This window comes from Protopterus annectens, chromosome 1.part2 (genome assembly GCF_019279795.1).
Source record: "Protopterus annectens isolate FY-2018-M chromosome 1.part2, PAN1.0, whole genome shotgun sequence".
NCBI lineage: Eukaryota > Metazoa > Chordata > Ceratodontiformes > Protopteridae > Protopterus > Protopterus annectens.
The window spans coordinates 336,648,906-336,673,519 of NC_056727.1; positions in this window are offsets into that span (position 1 = coordinate 336,648,906).

The following is a 24,614-nucleotide window of genomic DNA, read 5'->3' on the forward strand; positions in this document are numbered from 1 at the left end:
TACACCTGCCATGTCCCAAACAGCCCTGTGTACACCTTCCATGTCCAAACAGCCCTGCAATACCTGCCATGACCCAACCAGCCCTGTATATACCTGCCATGACCCAAGCAGTCCTGTATACACCAGCCATATCCCAAGCAGCCCTGTATATACCTGCTATTTCCAAGCAGCCCCATATACACCTCCAATGTCCCAAGCAGCCCTGAATACACCTGCCATTTCCCAAGCAGCCCTGTAAACACCTGCCATGTCCCAAGCAACCCTGTATATACCTGCGATGTCCCAAGCAGCCCTGTATATAACTGACATGTCCCAAGCAGTCCTTTATACACCTGCTATGTCCCAGGCAGCCCTGTATACACCTGCCATGTCCCAGGCAGCCCTTTATACACCTGCCAAGTCCCAAGCAGCCCTGTATATACCTGCCATGTCCCAAACAGCCCTGTATACACCTGCCATGTCAGAAGCCGTTGACTGGAATGTACCTGTTGCAGAACTACAACTAATAAAATATACAAGACTACATATGAGGGTATCGTAACATATCTGTACCATTCCCTACATGGTGTTTCTGTCCACATTGTAGCTGTCCACTAAATTTGTATCATGGATGGGATAAAATGTTAGACACAGTTTGCACCAGCTATTTAGTAAAAAAATAATAATTACATTAATTAGGAAAGTATTATCACTGTCCTCTGGATTTAAAAAATGCCAGCGGTTAACTTCAGTAGTCTGCCATCAGGTAGAAATGTTGTCATGTAAAATGAAAATCAAAGTCATTCAGATATCTTCAGTGAACAATGCAGCTCATAATTTCAACAATACTGAACTGGCTTCTTAAAACTGTCAAGTGTCATGTTTTCTCATTTGATGTGACAGGCTTTTCTTTTCTTTTCTTTTTCGTCTCCACTATGGTGGATTTACTGCTGTTATTCTGAAAGTGATTAGTTGTCAGCAATCTTTAATATGACTGTTTTTTGCTTAAAATTGTAAAATTATTAGGCATACATGCACATGTGACATTTGGTGTGGGCATAGAGAGATATTGGGAAATACATTTCTTATAATTGTAAAAGAAGGGCTTTGTTTTATAGATGTCTGCTTATTCAAAATGCAAAGAAAAGGAGAGTTTGTTGAAGCAGAAGCTGTGCCATTATCCGCATTATCTTCTTTTCACATAACTTCAGCAAGGTTCTAGTACCTTCAAAATATTTACAATGCAGTATAATGTATCATTCACAAGACAATTGCTTATTTTTATATTAAAACATAGAACTATGTTTGCAGAAAAAATGAACAGTTCACATCCCTGAGTTCCATTTCATAAAATAACTTTTTTAAGAACCAGATTATAGATAGGGCTTCAGAAAGTACATACTGATGTAAGCTAAAGGAAACTGTGAGCAACTGATTTACTTAAGCAAGTAGTGCTCTCAGGTCGCCCCTGAAAATAGACACTTCTGTCCAGGTGAGGATTACCTGGTTAAAAAATAAATAAACTGAAAAAAAGTTGTGTGTTTCCTTAGATGACACAGTAGATTAAAATTACACTGAAGACCCATCAGACAATATTTTTTCACTCTAAAATTAGCCTTTGCGTAGGCACACATTCGAACAACAAAGAAGTAGATTACTGACCAATATATTCTGAAGGACATAACTGGCACTCAAATAAAAGAAATCACATATACCATGAAAAATGACCCTATCAGCTGAAGGGAGTGCATATGGTAATAATCAGTGAACCACCCACATTACAGACCCAAAGCAGTCTTCATGCCTTTGCATAAAAAGAAGTCATATTTCCTTTAATAAAAAATCTAAACATTTCTTTACAACCATAGTTTCTAACCATCTAACAATTGTCTATTAAATAGAATTTTCACTGGGAAGACATACACTGAAATAAGTTACTTCAGCTTAGGAATAAATAATGACTTTCAAGTTTACTATTTTTCCTGTCAAAATACAAAGTTGAAAACAATAATTGTGCTGGCTCTGCTATAGCTAGATAGACTATATATTCTCGCTCTCCCTACACACACACATATATATATATATATATATATATATATATATATATATATGTATACAGTGATAAATATATATATGTATGGGTCTACTACTAATGACTGAAACGACGATTCCCCGACAGAAAACTCACCGACGCCAGATGACCGACAGGTAAGTGTACCAACAGGGTGATTTGCCGACAGCGGAAAGACCGACAAGGGAATGTGCGATCGCGACGCGGTAAGTGTGCGATGGTGACGGAGTTAGGAGCGGTCAGGTAAGTGCTCAAGATTGTGGCATGTCGGGTTAGGCTGTGGGAAAGGTGAGTGTGTGTTCGTGTTGGAGGTATGGTTCGGGTAAGGTAAGTGTGTGCTAGTGAGGGACTGTAGTTTAGGGACGGGTTAAGTGAGTTAGGGTTAGGGTGCAGGTAGGTGATGTGTGCGTTAGTGTCGGAGCTTGGGCTAGGGGTGGGTTAAGTGAGTTAGGGTTAGGGTGCAGGTAGGTGATGTGTGCGTTAGTGCCGGAGCTTGGGCTAGGGGTGGGTTAAGTGAGTTAGGGTTAGGGTGCAGGTAGGTGATGTGTGCGATAGTGTCGGACCTTAGGGTTAGGGTTTGGGTCAGGGCTAGTGTGTATGCTATGTAGTGTCGCGTGTTGTTTACGTTCCGTGTCGGTGTAATGGTGTTCGTGTTTTGCGTTGTCGGGTTTGTGTCGGGTTTGTGTGTTGTCGGTTATTTGGCCGGTGAGTTTTGTGTCGGGAATCGTCGTGTCGGTGTTTAGTAGTAGACCCATATATATATATATATATATATATATATATATATATATATATATATATATGTTTACTTCTTATTCCTGAAATCCCACAAGCGTGAAGACAAAAATCCCAAGATGACAATCACGAACCAGGAAATACCGAACCATGTAAGTTTACCTGGGGCACTTAAACAGCTGCCCAACACAACACTAAGACACACCACACCATTTTTAAATGCACCTGGGTGGGTGGGCTATGCCCCCACACCTCCAGATGTGGGGGGTGCTATATATACCAGCTCTGAGATTGCACTCCAATGGAGAAAAGGCATAAGTCCCCACAACAGGCAAGTGTTTACTTGCCCTAGGTAAACTTACACAGTTCGGTATTTCCTGGTTTGCGATTGACATTTTGGGATTTTCATCTTCGTGCTTGTGGGATTTAGGGAATACAAAGCAGACCCATATATACATATATATATATATATATATATATATATATATATATATATATATATAAATATAGAGGTATCTAATGCACAGTGTCTCGACCAGACACCCTACAGATCGAAGTCCAAATTTTAAACGCACCAGTAACAGCACATTTTGCACATGCTCCAGGGATTACCTTGAAACAGAGTAAACCAACAGCAAATGTATTTGCAAAAAGGCAAGCCCCACTTTTATCCCCATTCCCACCCCACCTGTTAATTGTATATACTAACTCCAAGATCACACAAATCCCTTGGAAAGGAAATATTTCCCTACCTGGGGATTGTTGATCTCATACATCTGTCATCCCTCTGTCTGTGTCGACCTTTGGTGTCAATCTGTAGTGTGTCAGGACACCTTACATTCAGTACAGTGTCCTACATATATATAGATATAGATATAGATATATAGGTCTACTTTATTTAATTGGAAACACACTTCACTGAAAGCTCACTTCACTGAAAACTCATTTGATTGAAACTCATTTAGTTGAAAGGTATATGCCCTGTTCCCCACTATGGTGTGATCCTGGAGTTAGTATATATAGTAAGGGGGGGGTGTGGGGGCACAGCCCCCCTCATTGGGGTGTGGGGGGCATAGCCCCCCACCTATTTTAAACATTGGAAACCATAGACATGGATGCTTACAAGCTGAATGAATAACTCTTTGCAGAAGATAATATATACCCAAACCGTGCCCCCCTTACTATATATACTAACTTCAGTATCACACTACAGTGGGGAACAGGGAATATACCTTTCAGCAAAATGAGTTTCAGTCAAAGGAGTTTTCAATGAAGTGAGCTTTCAGTGAATTGTGCTCAGGCAACTGATTTTCAGTGAAATGAGTTTTCAATGAAATGAGTTACAGTGAAGTGTGTTTTCAATTAAATGAAATAGACCCACTATATATATATATATATATATATATGTGTGTATGTGTGTGTGTGTGTGTGTATGCATATATATGTTCTAGGTAGATATCATAGATATCTGTATCTGTACATATATTTAGATATACAGTCTGCACGCTTATTTGTATGCTTTTTTTGTTGGGAGGTAGGTCAATGTTTTAAATTATTTGGATTACTTTATACTTTAGTACACTAGATTGCTAGTCATGTAATTATTTTGATAACCAGTGAAAATAATGCATTGCAAAATATATATGATGCAAATAACAAAATACTCAGCAATATACAATACTGAAATTCCCATATACATAATATATTATTATGCAAGCTTGAAATTTGTTCTAGCTATTTTTACTATTGACTAACACCATTTAACTATATATCTGCCCAGGAAAGTTCTAAGAGTTCTATACAATAGATAATTGTTAGATGGTTATAAACTTGCTTTAGAAAGCTTTGTTGCACTAAATTTTTGATGTAAACTGTAACAGATTAAAAATCATGAGTAACTTACCAGTATGCATTTACAAATAACCATTAATGATGCGTTTATAGACAAATGCAGCTGTGCTTTAATTCATCATTAAACTCGACATGCAGGTCTTAAGAAATGGCTTTTATAAAAGCTTTTCACTTAATAATGGAATATATTCATCTTCTGAAAAAATGTTAACACAGTCAGTGATGTGACTGTTTAATATGAAACATATTTAATGGCAAATCCATGGTGAGCAAAGGTGACAGCTCTACCCTCTGCTATAACTCAATTGATTTCAGCTGTTCCTTTTATTTGCAGCTTATCACACAAACTTTTCTGAAGTATCTGTTTAACTAGTATATTTCAAAATTATGTCAACATATAGTTAGTGTTAGTCAATAGAAAAATTATCAGAACAAATTTCAAGCTTGTGTATCAATATATTATGTGTCTGAGAATTTCAGTATTGTATATTGCTGAGCATCTTCTTAATTGCATCATAAATATTATAAGAAATTACATATATTTTGCAATATGTTATTTTCACTGGTTATCCAAATAATCACTTTTACAAAAAAGTGTTTCTATTATCTGACACGAACAACATGAAAGCACTTCAGTTTATAGTACTGCAGGAATAAGGGACATAAAGAGGATGACAGAAGGTAGAAGTATTTCCCATATGCAATACATGCAAATTGTCTGCGTGGCTCTCCATTCACATACTCTGTCTATACTCTTACTATGCAGTACACAAAACAGATCAAATGGCAGGTAGAGAGGTTACACAAAATGGTCATGTTATTAAATCTAGGTTCAACATGCAACTGCATTGACTATTAAGGAATGTAATATTGATATTCCATGTACTGAATTACATGACTTTTCTGAGATCATACATTTAGTGGGAGACATATGCACAAAAGGATAGTAACAGTGAGCTGCAATGTGTCATGTTGCCATATTCTTGACCCTGTTCAGCACTGCTAATGCAAATAATATAGTTTAGAGCTAAAAAAAAGCAGCAAACATGCTGGCAGATATGCATATAATGGAGTTTAAATGACAATTACTCACATAAACCAGTGGATGCTAATAGGCCAACTAGTGTTCCAGAAGGCATAAGAAGCTGGTATATTATCATGATGTATATAGATGGTGCTAACATCTGCATGGTGCTTGGAAATAGAATAGGTAAGTAATGTTAAAAAGTACCATAGAGATATGCTGTTCTGCAGGCTTTCTAATATCTCTGTCCATATCTATATATACTGAAACTGCTTGTTTAAACCACAGTTTATTAAGTTAAAACAAGACATCAGTGCTTTCACCCTTGTTAGAGTTTTGTCAGATCTGACAAAGCTCTGACAAGGGTGAAAGTGCTCATATCTTGTTTGAACTTAATGAAGCAACACCAAGGTAGCACTCTGCATAGAATTGTATGTAGTTTCAAAATATGATTTAGAACAACTTTCAGACAGACAATACCAGCTCACAATAATAATACAAATGGGATCAGATACTTATGTAGTCTGTTACAACATGAGTTATGGCACCAGATAAGATGTGATATAACAAGATATCAATGAGAAAACAGCAAAGAGTACACGCTGCAAGAACTACTGTGTGTGTGTGTGTGTGTGTGTGTGTGTATATATATATATATATATATATATATATATATATATATATATATATGAATAAATATCTGAATATAGAATTAATCCTAATCACTAATCAAAATGGACCATAGCATCCAAGTCACCCATCATTAATAGACAGACCTCATATCTGTAAGTGATAAACAGAAAAAAAAATAAGCCGTATTTGGCCTCTTTCTAGAGACAAAAGACTGATGCTGTCTTAACCTTAAAATCTTTATCTGTTTGCAGCTGTGGCAACAAAGAAATGTTGCACTGTGTTACCACTGGTTGCTGCCAGAAGGATGAAAACACTAGAAGCACAAAGAACTGTGTTCCAAAAAAAAATATTGAAAATAGTGGGTAGCCACAAAAGAGAAATTATAGAAACCATAGAACTGATATCATATCCAAGTTCTGAATACATAAAAGACATAAGGCATTCTCCATATGCTTATAATATTCTCTAGTGACATCAAATAATGCAAAAATAGTCAAAGTCTGATTTACTTTCAATACTGTGGTATTCTCTAGTCACTGAAAGAGCTTCATCATGTTGAAAACTAATCACATTATTAGTTTTATTTATTGTACAATTTTCCCCTTCTGTCTGCTGACTATTAAGCATCTCTCAACTGGGCACTCATTTATTTGCCAGTCATGGGAAATCCTAACATCTACTATGGTGAAAGCCATCTCTGTGGGGCAGTCATACTAGTAGACACTGGGTTTGTTTGCACCCTCACCTAGATCCTGTCTATAACTCCTCCCCTAATGGTAAGTGAACATTTGTGTCACTGCAGGTACTGTCTGTACCTTTATGTCAAAGAGTGTGTGCTCCTACACAGTAGCCAACAAGAGCTAGCATTTGTGGCTTGGGTAGCCATGTCTATGCCATTCCTTCACTGGCTTCCTGCATTCTGATATGTCCTTGCTCTTCAGTAGAGGCCACAACAGCAGACCAGCAGTGTGAGCTGGTTGATACCACAACCTCCAAAGGATGGGCACACCCATTCTCATTGCCTGGGCCATCATGTAACCAATCCACTAATCAAACTCAGGTTGCCTGGGCTTTAGTCAGGGATTTATCCTTCCACACTAGTTATTAATTGCAACAATTTATCAGTTGAAATGTGTTGCAATTACATTAAAATAAGAAGCTAAAGTTTAGCTTCCCATGTCTCAACTTTCTTCCACTGTGTGTTGCCCCAAAACCTCTTTCACATCATCCACTATTTTAAAATATTTCACTAACTGCATATTCCTAAAGCTGTCTTGCTACTTTCTTAACACTTAATATCGCTTTCCTTTTCATTTTATGTTAATCTTAATCTGTACCCTACAGCAGGAACACCAACTTTATACTTTCTTAGCTTAATATTATCTATAGTTATACATTAGTTGTATGTCCTCATTTGTTTTGCATTTTCTATATCATTATTATAACGCTACTGTGGCTACCATTTGAAATAGATGTCGGTTTGTTTCTTTGCAATTACGTATACCTTTATAGAAATTGGTTAAAGCATACATCATTGCCTTGATTGCAGTACAAACATTCTCCAACAGGGTGTTAATGTACAGGTAAAACCCAGTAAAAAAAAAGTTTGACATTTCACAACAGCATAATAAGCTACCATGAAGCTTTGAGAGCAAAAAGCAAATGACCTCCTTTGGTTTACACTCACTAAATGTGTCTTTTTTTCTAGTGAGCGTAAAATTAAAAAAACGATCAAAAATAACTGCAATAGTAGTTAAAAGGACTTCCTCCTTTACATGGGGTGAAAAAAAATCTGTTCTGTGAGAGTGTGTACATGTGTGAGACAGAGAGGATGAGTAGCAAGAGAGAGGCAGAGGACATAACTCTGAACCTCATTTCTTGAGAATTCAGATTTGAAGAGGCTTTTCATCAACACACATATTATGTGACAATAAAAAGTATGAAGCCGTAATACCTAGTTTTGTTTATATACATTAATCCTCATCCATTTACCAGAAAATAAAGGAAAAAAAAACATCAGGGTGGTTCTGCAAAAGCAAGGACACATGGGGAGGGGGTGGATATGGCACTGTATGATTTCTTTTTATTATTCATTTGATCACAATGACAGGTGAGGTGTATTCAGACAAGAAACGGGTTGCAATTACTGGGCACATTTGTGTGTGTGTGTGTGTGTGTGTGTGTGTGTGTGTGTGTGTGTGTGTGTGTGTGTGTGTGTGTGTGGTTCCATGTATATGACAGTGTGTTTGTGTGTTTTAGGTATGAGTATGCTTGTCTGTCTATCTCTACTTCTGATTGTACATCTGTGCTACTTTCTATAATCGTGTGTATTGGGGAGAGGCATTAGGCCTCACAACACCTCTAGGTAGGTATTGTTTCCCCAGTAACATCCACCCTGCCAGCCATTATTGCATGCATATTTGTTTTTCATCAGTAACACCAGGCAAACGTGTAGAAGGTCTACACAGATCAGTGCTCTACCCTGAATAACAAATCTGAATAAATAAATAAATATTATATAAATAACTGTTCTAATTTTTCAATTTTATATGCCTTAAACACATCTAAGCTGCTCTGACCTAGTCTGAGCCCTATATTACAACACTTAGTACCACATTAGCAGTGTTAATGACAAGTGTAAATGGTCTCGCAGAAAGACAATGGCATGGATTCTCAAACCAGAGCTGTTTCCATTCTAGTTATTCCAGTTCTTTGCTAGTCTAATGCTGATGTGGACTGATGAAACCTATTGAATGTTCACTTAAATCTCTAGCTAGCCCACCCTACTTTGTCTTCATCAACAATCAGTTAGAATATATCACACCTTCTCAGTTCACTTTGGCTTCTCACCTTCATTTAAAATAGTCCTCTGTCAAGTTAAACCTCTTTTTCTCACCAGCTATTTTTCATCCTCTGTTTGCTTCCTATGGTCCTTTTCATCATCCTCTGTCCTATTCAATCCCCTCATTCTCCCGCTGAAATTCATTCTGACTCTTCTTCTCAACTCCTCACTACGCCTGTTTTCTCTTCTCAAGATATCTCTCTTTAGTCCATCTCTTAATCTGCATCAAATCTAATTGTAAATAGTGTATTATAAGATTGAACCATTTACAACTGTGACATGTAGTCAATGTGAGTTTTGAACTAAATGTACATCTATGTAGTACATATCATTAAAACAGCAATGGATAATCAATTGAAGTACCTTTTTTATTGCCATGCAACTGATTATAAACTTCAGCATTTTTGCTTTCTTTTCTTTTCTGACTCTGAAGATGATCCATGGAAGTCCATTGAAGTCAGTGATTTATCCCAGTTAACAAATTAAAATAAAATTAAAATTAAATTATAAAACTACTTTGTGTATCTGGATTTTGTTTTTTCTTCCTATAGTATATATCACTACATTACATTGGAAACAGAAAATTGAAATAATATTTTTTCCATTGCACACTCTTCCGCTCTGCAGCCATCTACAACATTCTGCTCTTCAACTGCTAGCATTTTTAGATTATTCCATTACCTTGTCATCCTCTGTCAGAATCCTACACTCCTTTCTCACTTACCTAACACCTTTTTGTTTCCATTCCTATTCAACAGTTTTAGACTAAAAAAGCTGATTCCATCTTAAGATGCCAGATGTGGAACCATCTTCCTGCTCTTTATAGACAGATATGCCTCAGGCTTTCTCTTTCTCATCTATACCTTAAAGATTTTAAGTAATGACAAGATATACATTCTTCGATCTATGTTGTATATTGTATTTTTTTTGTTGCACACACACATACACACACACGCACACACGCACACACGCACACACACACACGCACACACACACACACACACACACACACACACACACACACACACACACACACACACACACACACACGCACACACACGCACACACACACATACACACACACAAAAATCATGATCTCTGGCATATTGAGCTTTGTTAAGTGTTAAAAGCTTTTTTTAAAAATAGCTGTTAAGAGAGTTTGTTTATATTAGATTAGAGAGTTTGTTTATATTAGATTGATGTTTTTCTAACACACTTAGCAAATTAAATATTTTTGCTTGATTTGTATTCCATAATTATGGCTTAAAGTGGTCTGGTTTCAATTAGACCATTTAGATCACCAACAGGTGAAAAAGTTCATGAAAAATATGCATAAATCAGATGCAGAAACATTTCTGTGAAAAGTAGGAAAACTCTGTGATCAGAAACTATGATCTCAGCTTAAGTTATGGGTAGTGTAATAGTTACAGTAGGTAAAGTTATAATTAAAGTCTCTGTTTCTATTTTGCAGTGAGTGTAGTTTTTTATTCATTATCCAACCCCTCTCGTAAAAGATAACCTGTTTTTAGTTTGCCGTATATCAGAAAATGTCTTTAATAAATTGTAATAAGTGAAAATTATAAAGCAAGCTCTTAACTTTACTGCATGCATTACAATTAAATAAAGATTTTTTGGTAACACAAATGATGCAGTTTAACAAAATCAGGTTCTTTGAGGATGGCTTTATTGATCTCGTTTACATTAAAATACTGGAAGGAACAATTTGGAAAATTTAGAGAAGAAATGGTAATTTCTATCTGAAGTTACTGTATCCAGAATATCTTTCTTTTTTCAATATTTAGTGACCTTGGAACTGGTATAATATGTTAAATGCAAAATGACACATCAAATGTGGTTGTTATCTAAAGGAAGAATTATGTTTTGATGAAAATTGTATGTTTCTTTTAGTCAGTATCAGTTCTGATCAATAATATTTTGAAAGAAGCTTTCTACAATACTGCTGTTTTCTATACAGTTGTAGGTCCTCGGGCAGTAGTGATTAGTTTTCAGGTTAACATATTTTTAATGTTAAAAATCAAATTCTGTTGTACATTATTCAGCATAACATAATAATTAGTACATGATATAATAAGATTTGACAGTAATCAAGCTTATTCATTTTCTAATTTCCTCCAGTAATAATCATGTCTACAAATGTCACTTGCTTTAATTATTTCTAGTTTCAAATCACAAATAATCATCTCCATGTGCACAGTCTTTTCATACTTTTCGGAATTATGAAGGAGTTGGTTTGGCCATGTACATATTTTGTCTTTCAAACAAAAGATTGAAAATCTACTTATCTTGCAGTATGTTATATTCATAAAACGCAACATTCAAGGAAAAAGAGATCTGTTAAATAATGAAAAGGTAAAGGAACTGTGCAACAAAATGGAGTCGCCTTGTCTGTAGATCTTGACAGTACTGTTGCCAGTAGTTGTGCTGATTACGCTATTTAAAAATTTACACAATGAGTGAGAAGGGCAGTCTACAGTCTGTTCTTTAATGTATAAAAATAGCAAAAAATCATAAAAGTGAATTCAGTAAACAAACAAAAAAAAAATCAGTATTGTTGAGCAAGCTCTGCTCTTCTTTTGTTTACAAAACTACAGACAGAAAACATCTTCTATACTGTAATTCCTTGATTTACACCAATTTTGTCCCATACATCACCATCAATACAGGAGAGTAGCACATTATAGCTAAATACCACCCATTGCCTACTTACATATCATCTACTGTTTTCCCTAATTTAATACAGCTCGCATATCTATCATTGACATCAAAACAGAATTTCAGTCCTAAAGAATTCAGTAATTTGAATGTATTATTCTTAAAAGACAGAACAAATAAATTAACATGGTAATATCAAATTTCACTAATCAGATTATCACCTCTTCATCTGAAATGGATGCTCTATCATTTTTAGTGCGTGTATGTGTGTGCATGCATTTATTGTAAGTTCTATTATTTTGTGTGTGTGTGTGTGTGTGTGTGTGTGTGTGTGTGTGTGTGTGTGTGTGTGTGTGTGTGTGTGTGTGTGTGTGTGCATTTGCGAGTGGTATTCATTTATGCTTGCATGTGTATTCATGAACTGTTTTTGCAAACTGAAATATTACCTCTTTTGCTACATAACCGTGGGTCAAAGAAATAACCAAGAAAAGTAGATGCATATAAATTTATTTTCAATATAATGGTTGTTCAAATTGTAAATGATAACAATTCTTCCTCTATAATAGAGACCTTTTACACCAAGGTATATTTACTGAGCTTAATATAATGAGATATAGGCTGCCTGTCATAAGAAATTCAAGGGTATAGCCAGACCAAACTAGCATTTGTGATAAAGAAAGAACAGAAAAAATAGAAGAAAACTATGTAATGAAAGTCACATTGTACAGATAAAGAAGAGGGGCATACAGAATGTGGAAATGAAAGGTGAGTACAGTCCTTGCCACTTCAAATGGAAGAAAATGAAGGAAATAGGAAAAGATAATGATAAAATGTAGCTGCTTCTCAAATCACAAACGATTAATGTAGAATCACTTTCCATCAGGCTCTTGGCTCTACATGGTAGGAGACATATATATTCATGCCTTAAGAATTGTTAAAATGACAAGCTGGATGGGTGTGTGCGTGTGTGTGTGTGTGTGTGTGTATGTTCATACAAGCACAAGTTTGTGTGGATATGTGCACAGGTGTATGTATGTGTGTCTGCATGTATATGTGTTATGTGTGTGTGTCTGCATGTTTGTGCAATTGTGTGTGTGTGTGTGTGTGTGTGTGTGTGTGTGTGTGTGTGTGTGTGTGTGTGTGTGTGTGTCTGTGTGTGTGTGCGCGCGCACGCGTGCTTGTCCATGTGTAGCTATCTGTGTAAATTTGTGCTACTCCAAATTCAGATTCTATAGCTTCTTGGCAAGATGAGGAAAGGAGTACATTTTTTTACAGTTGTTCATAAATCACTGTTTTCTGACAAATGAAACATTACAGGCAAACATGGGAAAAAGGCTGAAGGGAGTACATAGAAAAATATTAAAATCATTGTCTGATGGGAAGAAGACACCAGAGACAAGTCAACAAATGACCTTAAACTATTGACTGAGCCATGGTAGTAGGCCTTGGCTCCTTAATCAATATTATTAAGAATACCTACTATAGAAGGACAGAATAATGACAGAAAAAGAATATCCATAAGTAGCAGCTGACCATTCGTCCCTGTCTAACATAGAAGACAAGCAGGTGGGGTATTTAGATGCTTTAATACATAGAAACACATCAGGATGGATAGCAGCATCATAAAATATAAGCAAACTGATTAACAGACAGACCTTACATACACACATGCTTACATCTTGACAGCTTACTACAAAATGGCAGTCAGGCTTGCACGTGATCAGTATTTATACACTTGTGCAACCCTTGGATAGCTTCTTAAAAATACATACACCCTCACTGATATACACAGCTCAAGCAAAGGTCTAGTCCCACTCAGTTCGGGACATGCAGTATCATCAATGATGACAGGCAATAAAAAAAGTAGTGACTGAAATTATGATTTTGACCAGCCTGGAATTAACAGTGGAAGGCTCTAGGCAAGGTTGTTACTTAAACTTAAATAGTTTATATCAAGTATGATGACTGCCATTTTTAAAATATACTGAGAACATTTTCTAGTAATTGAAATGACAACAACAAAGGTCTGGCTAGGTATGAGCAGAGAAGTATTACCTATTCGCATTCTAATAGGAATATTGGAGCATATTAGGCAAGCGAACACAGAACCATGAGTTTTCCAGCCATATACACCTTTAAGGTGACAAACTTAAAAGTTCATGCCATCTTTATCAAGCCCTTAATAGTATTCACTTCTCAAGGTGAGCAGTGCTGTGCATGATAACCAGGTATAAATTAATAACTATGCATCAAGTCATCGAGACTAGCCTTAAAAGGGTCTATATAATGACACTGAAATGGCTAAACTCTGAACTCCATTTCATCGACACATAAAGAGCAAACTACAAGTTAAGTGAACTGCCAGATCACCAATTTTTTTCTTAGGGAAAAAAATTGCTTGGCCGTTGCCATGAATTTGCCCTTTTCCCCACTGTAGTGCAATCTGTGAGTTGGTATATTTAGTTGGGGGTTGTGGGGGCACAGCTCCCCACATTAGGGGGTATAGGGGGGTTGAAGCCTCCCACTTTGTAATGTTTGAGCTGGTGTATCATGTCTGGTTGGCCTACTGATTTTTTTCCCCTAGTAAAAAAATTGGTGATCTGGCCATTTGCTTAACTTGTAGTTCGCTCTTTATATGTCGCTGAAACAGAGTTCGGTGTTTAGCTGTTTCGTTGTTATAATATAGACCCCTTTAAAAGTAGCCAAAGTAGGACTTTGCTTGACCTGTAGTGATAGCTTACTCCATAGACTAGGAATATGTTGAGTTGGGAACCTATCTCTCCAGCAAGTCGTATTTATTTGCAAAGATTTAATAATTTAGTCTGAGTGTTTGTAGAGTCAATGGTTTTGCAAAGAAATGGGAGGTCAAGTAGGACTGTCTTTCATTTTTCAAAAAGTGAGACCTGACAGCAACCTGTAGGCTACTGAGTAGAAGGAGAGTTAAGCTAATCTATAGGGGTAGTTGAATGATTTAAGGCCTTTACTTTCTTGGTTAGCAATCTTTGGGTATCTTTCTAGTTAAGCGATATGATTGGGTTTGTGCATACCAAAGAGAGCAGTTTATTTATTGATGGGTCTGATACGGGAAGAGCATGGTGGTGGAATGACTTTGGAGCTTGAAGATGCTTCCAGGGAAATTAACTGGACATATGTAAGGATTTTCTGACTATGGTGGGAACACGATCAGATGACAGAGAATTATTCACATAAGTACCTGGGTCTATCTGAAGAGTAGTACCATTTATAACATATGAGGTGGAAGCAGCTATTCTGCCAAATGCTACCATGCTGCAATTTTTTTTAAATTTAGTTTGAGACTTTTTTTTTTGATGCACCATGAATGTGTAAATACCAGCCCTTGCTGGAGCTATGTTGGCTGTGATGGGTCTCTAAATACTACAGAAGGTGTTTCCTTGCAAAAACGAAGAAAGGTGAGATATAAGAAACACAACATACAGAAAGAGAGGAAAAATCCTTTGCTCAGTGCTCAGAATGGTCAGCCTAAGTTAGCATACAATGTTATGAAGACTGACTCAATAAACAATTTTCATTATGCTTCATCTGAAACAATCTACAGATAAGGTAAAAGACCATGAGACTATTCTTTACATACGATAACTGGAAATAGCCCATTCCCATGATGCAGAGGGGTGAATTCTTGACTGAGACCCAGATGAGTTATGTTTAAGCAGCAACACAGGCATTGCAGGATATGAGCAGTAATAAGATTGAGTGGCTTGTCCTGGCTAGAGGCAGGTGGTTCTGGCTAGCCTCTATGGAGATACCTAGACTGAGCAGTTGGTGTCATTCCTAGAGAGAATAAGCCTGGAAAGCTCACAGACTGCAAAGTGATACTAGCAGTTACTGGTGAGGGCTTGTTTAGGGTGGCATGGTGGCATGAATGCAACCCATGCAGAAAGCACATAGTGAAGCTCAGACAAACTGCTGTGGGGATAGGAGCTGTGGGGAGTGCTTGGTGAGGATTCCTCTTAGTCTGACAAACTGACCTGCTCCATAACACCTGGCTCTCACTTGCCTTGGAATAAATGGATTTATTGTGTCCTGAATCAGTGGGTTGATTATGCCGTCTGGCCAGGGAAAACTGGACCATAGATGTGCCTGGATGTCATCCCTGGAAATGAAAGAATATACAGAATGGGTGAAAGAAGAGGACTAACTTGGCAATACTCATAGGCAACGGAATTAAAAAGAAAAGGAAAGCTGGGAGCAAGGTTGATTTCAAGATGTGATAGGGGTGGGTATATGAAAATGTATAAATAAAGAAATGATGTGAAATATGTGTGCACTGCTTTTGAAACATACTAACAAAGACATATAAAAGGACATGGAGGTGGCCTTAAAGAGTGTTCCTGATGGAGAGATGAAACGTCAGCAAGCTAAGGAGAGTAGTAGTGCTGAAACTGAATTCATCCCTCAAGTCTTAGTGAGTACCTTCATGAGGTGGACCCTGTTTTTCATAAAATATCACCAAGGCTACACTGATATATAGACTGTATTGATATAGCATATATCATGGACAGAAGTAAATCAAAAATAAAAAAAGATAGTTGGGTGCACAAGACCCAGATTAAAAAAATGTCCAGTCCTGGTAGGTGCACTGGTGCCAGGACTGAAAAAAATGTCAGTGTAGAATCCTTAAAGTAGGGAAACATTCCTACAATGGGGCCAGACTCAGGGGGAGGATGCCCCCCCTGTTGTAGAAGGAAGTAGCAGTTCACAAAAATGACAAAAATTGATTGGCCATAAAGACGATAGAGTGGACTATTGAGGATAAGAAAGAAATTATGTATTGTTACTATTATGCAAAAAGCCCAGAATTTCCAGATACAAGATATACAAAATGATTAAAAGAGAAATTAGAGGATAAAAACAAATTGCATTTATTACAGTATCTAACCATAAGTGCTTTTTCAGTAATAATAACTGCTTCATCAGATGTATTTTCCTTTAAATTTAATGAATAGAGCCAGTGGTTTCACCTTGCCTCACTATTTTTGATTGGATTTTACTACTTGTTGTGTTTGGTGGGACGTTTATCCAGCATACACAGGTCTTTTTATTTTTCCTTTGCACATCATTTTCAAAATGTTTTGTACTACTTTGGAATTGTTCTCTGTGGGCCTTCACTGAAAATAAGTACCCGGTCGGACTTTCCCTGTAATCAAATGTCAATAAAAAATAAATATCCACACTTTACTTGCTTTTTATAATAACTAAGCCATCATAATCACAACAGCATTTGTCGATGCTTGACAGTGACTAGGGAAACTTTTTGAATTATTTTCTGTAATGTCTTGTTGCCACTTTGTAATATTTATTTTTCCATAAATACTTCAGGGAACCTTTCCTAGCAATATACTATTGCTGATAGATCTTTTTTTCTGTCTAAAAATGTTTGTTTTGATATGTAAAAGGCTTATCTTCTTTTACAATCATTTCACCATTCCCATTCTGTCATGATTCTATTTGTAATGTGACTGACTTTTTTATATTAAAAGTACTTCATGGCAGATACTTCTGTCTAAATAGTAAACAAATATTTTCTTACTCTACTCCAGTACCATGTCATATCTTGTTACAATAATTTCCAAAATGGCACACATTTTGCCCAACATATTAATATGCTACATTATGCCAAGAAATCTCATGCAAGATTGTTTATCCTAAGAAAGAGATATTACTACTACTGTTCTGACATTTCATCATCAGGTATTAACATTTTCACTGCTGTACATTCTCAGAATGTCTGTCCCCAGAATATTGACTGTGTTGGCTACTTTTGTTCTATATTTTAGTATTCCATTTCTCTGAAATGAATCAACATTTACTTATGTAATTCACAGCGAATGTTATTAGCATACTTTTCTATAAGACAAACGTTGACTTGGCCCATACCCTCAGACGCAAAGGAGCAACTGCAACTCACATTTTAATGAAAGAAAAATCCATTTTAATGTCATATGTGTGTCACAACGTATGCAAAAAAATATGCAAAGATCACTTTTCTACAGCAACAACTGATTTTAGGTATGAAATCATGCCAGCATTATTTATTTATGATTTCAATAACCTGTAATTTATTCTGAAAATAACTTAAAGGTACACATTTTCAGTTGACTGTCTGGTAAAAGCTGCATTCTGTCAATTTACAAACATTATTCTGGTCCAAATTCCACACTTTCCTCAAAGCACATTATATTTCTACTACTTGAAAATATTCTTATGAATTTTCTAGAAACACAATCAAATAGTTTTTAGAGAAAATAGACAACATAATCTCAAATCTGGGCATGCCCCTCTGAATATATAAAATATGCCTATTTTGCAATAGCACATAAAATAACAGGAAATATTACATTTTTGCCTAATAAGGAAAACCATTTTTGGTAATTGTTTCATGAGAACACACCAATAATATGACTCAGATACAAAATAAACATGTAAGATTGAAACAAAATTGCAAAATATACATTATCTTTTGTGAAAAAAATTACAAAACCGCAGTATTCAACTGGTTATATAAGAATGAGGGTGGGGCCAATCACTAATGGATCATTTCTATGAAACTGTAAGAAGTATTGTATCGATTTTTTCAGAATAATATATCATGACCTCCATCTGCAAAACTGATTTAGCTGGTTGTTTCGGCTGTAAAGGCAAATATGCAATTTTATCTTTTGCAGTAAAGACTGCTGCATATGAGTATTAAAACTGGGCATAGAGGGGCTCAAAATGTCAGTAACAAAAAGCTTCTATATTCAAGAAAATTAAATTAGATTTTTACTCTTGTGTATTGACAACTCAGTAAATAGGCATTTTAGGCCACTGTAGTACTTACTGTTCTCAGCTAAAGTTCATTATAAAACCCAAAATGAAAATTAAGTATAATGCTAAATGTCACACTCTGCAGTAAATGCATATGAACTAATATCACTGGGGTCTGTCTTTGAAAAGATGAAGCCCCATTCTACCTTTATTGTATGCCTTTCAGACAGCGTATGTCACATTTGCTTTCATACCTCTCAACCTGCAGACACTGAAAATAGGTAAAAAGGCCCTTGAAAAATATATACATTTAGTCAAAAATCTAGACTTCTAATTAGCATAAAATCTGAATACCAAATAACACATAAGTCTTCCCACTTCCAGTAGAAATGTAGTATACCACTCAGAAGCACATGTATAAAAACAGACAATGAAAAAATAATGGAAAAATATAAGCACATTATCAAAAGGATAGTGTAAAAGTGTAGACTTTAATGAACTGTATTTACTTTACTACACAAGGTCATATGTTTTTGCTTCTGAAAAAGAGAGATGTAAGAAATATGCCCACTTTCTTAAATTACCGTTGCTACTAGTTGTATGTTGGTCAGATAGTATGGTTTTCTTTGTATTAGACAGCTTCAGACGTTGCATCTGATGAGGGTATTCAGATAATTGTGGCAAGGGGTAAATCATGTCTGAAAATAGGGATATACCTCCAAAAATAGGCACATCCTCTGCAGGGGTAAATCAAGCTAGAAAATGGGTAAATTCCTCCAAAACAGGTATAGTTGGGAGATTTATTGCTTTTAATTGAGCACGTAAATACATAATTGTGTTTATAATGCTTTCATGAACTTAATGATTCACTGTATACCTTTTATTTATTTTGTATCTGTACCCCGGTCGTGGCAAAAAGGTTAGTAGCACCAGTCCACCCACCTGGTCATTGAATTGTAAATTAAAATAAATAAAATTGTTGCCTCCCTTTGAGATTTTGTTGCCAAACTTCAGTCAATAACAACAGTGTGATTAGAAAGTCTAACCTCAGAGCGTTTTATGCAACACACGTCTGAAATCATGGTATTGTAGCCAGTGAGTGTTACAACTGAAAAAAATATATAGCTTATTTTTTTTTTGGTAAAGACAGAAAATGTTTCCTGTCTTGTGCTGAAAGTCATCCGAAATGAAACTGTTAAGGAAACAGTGTACTTAGTGTCTTGAGTATATGTTCACTCTGTGACAAAAGGAGATACTGCCAGCACAGCTATCTGGAATTTTGCAAATAATTATGTCATTTGAGAATATCAACATGATTCATATAAGATGCTTGTGTTACAAATGTATTAGAATTGTATGTCATGTATATATCAAACTAGGTTTGTACAGACGTGTGTTGAAGATATATTTTATAAAGTGCGTGCGCTTAAAATGTAACCACAGCATGCCCTATTGGAATAGAACAGAAATCTACATTCACTATTGTAACGGTTTACATTTATATATTTTAATAGTGGAAACTGGAACATAAGAGGTTAACTTCAGTCCAGCAAAACTTCAGAAAAATAGCTGAAATTAAATTACTTTATGGCAGCTAGAGAGAGAATGTCTATACTAGGGAGTTTTCTATATTGTCTTTAAGGTGAAATAATTACTGGTTTTGAAATGTGAAGGAATGACTTCCAGCATCTGCCAAAGATCAGAGGTCTATGTATTTTCACAGGTAGATGCTAAATACTGCTAGATTCCAGCAGTGAGGTTTTCACCTGGGATAGAGTCAGATGACAAGAAATGATGTCATTCTGCAAGCTATCCCAGCAGTAATGTTTGTGATATTAATTTAAAAAGACTCTTAGAGAGACACAGCATTCTCTATTCTGTCTTGGACCTGACACCAATAATTATTTAGTATTAAATATATTTAAACCTTTCATTGTGGCTGATCTTTGTAAGAGTATATTATGTTTTGAGAATACTTACATATTTATTTGGTGACACTGTGTGGGCCACTCCTAATAGCCTTGCTCTTGGTCAAACTACCATTTGTTGTTGTTGTTTGTCTTTCAGCTTTTCCCAGTTAGGGGTCGCCACAGCAGAACTCCGGTCCACTAATGATTGGCAGTTGTTTTTTATGGTGTCGAGTTGCCAGCCCAACGCCCAACCTTCAGCGAATGTCTTTTGAATGCCCACTCAACCGTGGGGAGGGCATGCAGACTCCACACAGAAGGCACTCCCAACCCAAGACGAGAATTGAATGGGAGAACCTCTTGCTGTGAGGCAACAATGTTACCGCTGCACCACTAATATCACACAGTAAGACTGGGTACCCTTTGTTAAGGGACTTAAAGTATCTGATAAGAGTTGGGTGGTGGCAGTGATAACTACCTTATAGTCTGGGCAAAAGGGAGCAGAGCTGGTAAACCTGTGCCAGCTTTTCCCATGTGTGTGTGTGTGTGTGTGTGTGTGTGTGTGTGTGTGTATAAATTAAACCTCAACAACTGTGTGTGTCAGCTACTTGGGCAGGGACATGAAGCACTGGTTGGACAGAGAGGGTGCTGAAGGTTTTAGCTTGGTCACTCAGCTGAGAACTCATCTCTATAGCTGTGCCAATGGGGAGTCTTATGGGGGATCTGGAGAAAGAAGGAGAAACCAGCCCCAGAGTGACTGTGGTCTCTGTGTGCTCTTAAGGGAAATTGCACTTGATGCAGAGAGCTGTGTCTGGAAATACTATGTGTGCACCTGTTAACCTCTCAGTGTCATCCCACACTGGTGTGAGTGGTGATGACTGAGGGTCCTTGATTACTGGACCAGTGATGGGGTATCACATATTTATTTGGTTGGCAGGATATCCACATATTAGGATTTAGTGGTGTGGATATTGAACTCCTGTAGCCTGTAAACAATGTTCACTAAAGAAGGTGTTTGTGCTCTCAAACAGTCACAAGGTGAGCATTCAGAGTTTTATATCCCAATAGTTATATATTTTTTTGTTACCTTAGTCAGGGAGAGTAGGCAAGGATATCAGCAGAGGAGTATGGCAAGCTGACATGGATCCAGTTAGCTGAGAAGTGCCACGGCAAAGGACTGGGGCATGGCAACCTGACTAAAGCAGAAATGATTGCAGCCTTAATTACAGTTGCATCACAGACCAACAACCAGGAGTACAACCAGACTGGCCCTGGGGATGTACAACTCTCTGAAAATGGACAGTTCAACTTTGCCTCAGAGACCTTAAAAATTCATCTTAAGTTAAAGAGACTTGAACTGGAGGCCAAATGTTTGGAAATTGAATCAGCAGAGATACTGCGGCATTTGGAGATCAAAGCAGAATCAGCAGAGAAACTGAGACATCTATTAGCTGAAGAAAATGAGAGGCAGAGGCAACATGAAAAGGTGATGCTGACTCTTTGCCAGGGTCATGGAGGTAATGGGGAAGGGAATAACTGAACCCCAGAAGTAATAAAGGTCAGTAAATTTCTTCCACAATTTACAGAGGGTGATAATTTTGATAGTTTTATTCATATGTTTGAAAGGGTATGTAAACAGTATAATATTGGCCAAGGGCTCTTGTTAGGGTTCCTGACCCCCTTACTCCATGGTAAAGCTGTAACTGCTGTTTCTATATTGTCTGATACTGATTGCTAAAATTATAATACTGATAAAAATGGTTTATTAGAGTGTTTTAAGTTAACACCTGAGGCCTATAGAAAAATGTTTCATGAGCATAGATGCAAGGCAGATGAAAGTGTGTGTAAATATATTGTTGAACTTAGCACTTATTTTCATAGGTTGGTGAGTGGGTGTCAGGGCACCACTTTTGAAAGGCTGGAAGACCTTTTGGTGAGGGAACAAGCCCTTAGCACTTTGCCTGAGGACATGATAATCTGGTTGGCAGACAGGGAATGTAATACCGCAGATGAATTGGGGAAAAATGAAGACTTATACCTCGCAAGCAGGGCATCACTACACAGTAAAGGGATACCCAGTGATGCACATGGTTCTAAGGGACCCCATGGTGGACAGCCTAAACTGCCCCAACATAGTCCACCAGTAAGAGGGGAAGCCACTAGTTCAGGTGCACACCCAGGATCAAGGGTTAAATGCTTTAAATGTAACCTTTGGGGCCATGTTGCATATAGATGTCCATGGAGGAAGGATGGGAAATAAAGGTAGGGGATCCAGTAAGTGGGAATGACAGAATGCCAGCAGTAAGTTATTTGGAGACAACAAGGGTACCAAACTACCACAAGAGGTTATATCCTATCTTAGTAGATGGGAAACAGGCCACTGCTAAGAGAGACACAGCCTGTGACCTAACCATTGTGAAGCCTGCAATGGTTAAAAAGGAGCACTACTTGCTTGGGCAGTCTACTCCAGTCAGAGCTTTAGGAGGGACCCAATTCCAATTACATTTGGCTAGGGTTCACCTTGACTGAGAGGGTGGAAAAGGAAGCAAGCAAGTAGGTGTGTTTGAGGATATCCCTTCAGATGTCCTGATATCAAATGATTTTGATAATGCAGTACCTTGTGTCCATGCAGTTACACACAGTCACGCTTGGAGACAAGCATGTGGGTCTGGTAGCCTGGGGGGACCCAGACAGACTGCACACTTGAAGCCAGGATTGGTGAGGTGGCTACTTCAGGGAGGGTGCTACCTTGTAGCAGTGAGACTGAAGGTGAGCCACAACTGCTTTTGGGTACTGATGTTCCCTTGGACAGAGTGACTGCAAGGGCAGAGGTGAGTAGTAGTACCCAAGCTGATGGTGAGGCACCCCTGTCAGATGATACCAGCCTTCCTGTGGAAGGGGTGCCGGGAAGGGTTACAAAGAAAGAGCTGAGATGGGCTCAGCTGTCAGACCCTACATTACAAGGCTTGAGTCTGATAGGCAGTGAGGCACCTGATTCTCAAGGCAAGGCGGAATCTGTATATTGCGACAAAGGGTTACTGTATAGATAGTGGACCCCTGAGGCAGGGCTAGAAGTTGAGAAAATACAGCAGTTGGTAGTGCCCAGAGCCTACTGTCTGGCACTTCTAAGCTAGCCCATGACATTCCCATTGCAGATCATATGGGCATAAAGAGATGTATTATGCAGAACTTTTATTGGCCTGAGATTTCCAGGGATGTAACAGGGCACTGTAGGACCTGTGAGCAGTGCCAAAAGGTAGGCAAGGCAGGAGACAAGGTCAAAGCTCTTTTCATGCCTTTGCTTGTGATTGACAAGCCTTTTCAGTGGGTATCTATAGATATTATGGGGCCTGTGAGTGCCCCAAGTTCTACAGGGAAGACGTATATCCTAGTGGTAGTAGATTATGTTACCAGATACCCTGAAGCGGTGGCCCTGTCCTCCACTGAGGCAGAAAAGGTGGCGAATGTTTTGTTAAAGATTTTCAGCAGGGTAAGTTTCCCAAAAGAAATACTGATTGACACAGGTGCCAATTTCATGTCAGACCTGCTAGCTTGTCTGTGGGATAGCTGTTAGGTGAAGCACCTAAAGACCACCCCTTACCTCCCCTAGATTATTGGTCTGGTGGAGAGGTTAAACCCTGCAATAAAAACCATGCTAAGGGCATTTGTAGACCAGTTTAAGAGGGAGTGGGGCAAATATTTGTCCCATCTGTTGTTTGCTTACAGAGAAGTGCCCCAGAAATCCACATTGTTTTCACTCTTTGAGTTGCTGTATGGGCATAGGGTGAGGGGACCTCTAGATTTGATTTGTGATGAGTGGGAGGGTGAGTGTGAATCCCACAAGGAGTCTGTTGTGGCACATGTCCTAAACCTCAGGACAAGGCTCAAGGAACTCATGAATTTGGTGCAGGAGTACCTGGCAGAAGGTCAACAGCAGAAAAAGGTCTGGTATGACAGGAATGCTCAAGCTAGAGAGTATGCTGTGGGGCAGCAGGTTATGGTTCTCATTCCTGTCAGACACAGCAAGCTGCAGGCAGCTAGGAAGGGACCCTTCAAAGTGGAAAGGAAGTTCAGTGATGTTAACTACATGGTAGAACTGCTAGGCAGGAGGCA